Consider the following 2,398-nt stretch of genomic DNA (forward strand, 5'->3'; position numbering starts at 1 on the left):
AAAGAGAAGGAGGTATTTATATGGGGCTTCAAGAGAAGAAATGGGCTGACATTGCTTCTGAGAATGATAAGGGAAGTTCAGATGAAGAAAGAAAGAAGTTTGAGGGAGAAAGGAAAGTGTTTTAATAAACTGAAGAAAGAATTAGAAGGTAAGTTTTTGGATACTACAAAGAAATTGTCTGATCTAGAGACAAAACTTGTAACTGAATTGAATATGAGATCTAAACTTAAGAAGAAGTATGATTTAGTTGCTAGTGAGAGAGACCAGTTACTTAAGAATGTAACAGACTTTTCAAAAGCTGAAAGCTCAACTGGTTCTCAATCTCAGTGTAAAACTTACTTTTATAACTGTTCCAGTGTTAAATCCAAAAGTTATTTAAGCAGTCGTAAATCAACTATTTCTAAGAACAAGTCTCGTTCTTCAAATCAGTTTTATCAAGGGTATGTCATTGGATCACCCAATTACTCTTCTAAGATTAAAAGCGTTTAGGTTAGTAAATCTGAATCTGTTTCATCATGTACTCCTGCTATTACTGATCATCTTCCTTGTTTTGTAAGATCTACTATTGATTTGACTCATCTTAGCAAGAGAAGAATCATGTGCTCCACATGCAAATCAACATATTTGTGAACAAGAAGACATACAACAGATGGAGTACAGACAACAGAGATCAGAAGGACTAGAAAGGTAAGAACAGGTATGATTATAATAACTGGTATGGATCATATTATGTATATAATCATCCTGTTAATAGTGCTAAAAAAAACATCTAATAGAAATAGATGGTTTGGAAGATACAACATACCCCAGCCCGATACTAACAAAATGGAACCCAAATACCAAAATCTATTTGATCTGATTTTGCTGGTGTGTCAATTTTGTGCTGATTAGAATATCATATCAGTGATACACTAATGCAAGGGGAGTTATAATATGTTCCAAACAAGGCTTCTGAACAACACAGTTCAGGACCCGTGCTTAAAAGATAGTGGTAGAAAAACACTCAGTTTAGGACTCGTGCTTAAAAAGTTTCCATTTTTTTAGCTTAACTGAAATATTTCTTAAATCTATTTTCTAGAGGGAGTCTCTAGAATTTTTGAATAAATGTTTTCGGAAAGTAAATATTTTTTTTGGAAACGAGTACATTTTCTGAACAGGTATTTCCTGAGATTTTACTTGCGTAATTTCTCATCGTACATAATTCCAATACCTGTTTCAGCTATTCTTCAAACTGTTATTATCACGTCTCTTATATAAATCATTATCGGTGATAATACACTCGTTTGTATTCAAAGGTTGTTTTTCAATTTTTTTTTACCTTGAATGATATACATTTCATATTTTTTTTAATCTGAATCTGTAAACTTGTTCTTACATATCTTCATTCATTTCTCTCGCATACTGAATAATCTGATCGTTGTCGCATCATTCCTTTATTGATTGCACTTAAAAGCCAAATTTCTTGATCAATTATTATCTGATCATTGCAATAATATTTTTTATCAGCTATTTGTGATCAACTGTGTATAATGCTAAACTTTATGAGGGACTGAGTGCTTATCAGAAATACCTCTATGGAATGTCAGAACCGACAGACCTACCCAAGAGGACAACCATATCTGAGTGAGATTAAATACAAAAGGGTTTGTGTGATGAGCTTAAAATGGAAAAAGAGAGGGGTAATTTTTGTGAGCTAAAAGAATTGATGAGAGTTGTGTCAGGATTAAAAGAATACGAGAATCCTGTTCTAAACTTCAAAATTCCGGGCATACCACATAATCTATTAGTTCTCAATTCTTTCGAGACTAATATTGAAAAAGGCAAAGCCCAGGCCAATTCTTGTCACAACCCCACCAGCTACTCATTTATCTCTCAACATATAAGTGTTTCAATAACACTTGGGGCATGCAGCTCATCATCTATCAATTTCTCATTCAGAGAAAGTTGATATTGAATCAGAAGGATATATGTCCCCCTTCAAGTCTCTTTGATCACTAATTGAGTCTGATAAATTTGTGTAGTCCACACGAATTATCTTTTTGAGCCTAATCAAAAGCATATGTTGCTTTATCTTTCTACACTACACAGATTTTGCATTTTATATGTTATTTTGCCAAAACATTCATAGATATGCTATTTTTAAGCTATTGATGATTGAATGGGAGACCTGGTGAGATGAGTCTCAAAAAGTCTCATATATACAGTACATTCGATGTATTGAGTATATCTATTATACTCACATGCCAATCTTTTTATAAGATTGAAAACAATTTCATTCGTTGAAATTGGTTGTTATCTTCCCATTCCCCTTAATATGAAAAGATTAAACAAGTGGATTTGAAAAGATCTACTTACAATTTCATGAATTGACGGTTTTCACGAGAAATTTCATTCATTC

Source organism: Cynara cardunculus (assembly GCF_001531365.2).
Source record: "Cynara cardunculus var. scolymus isolate 2C chromosome LG 13, CcrdV1, whole genome shotgun sequence".
Taxonomy (NCBI): Eukaryota; Viridiplantae; Streptophyta; class Magnoliopsida; order Asterales; family Asteraceae; genus Cynara; species Cynara cardunculus.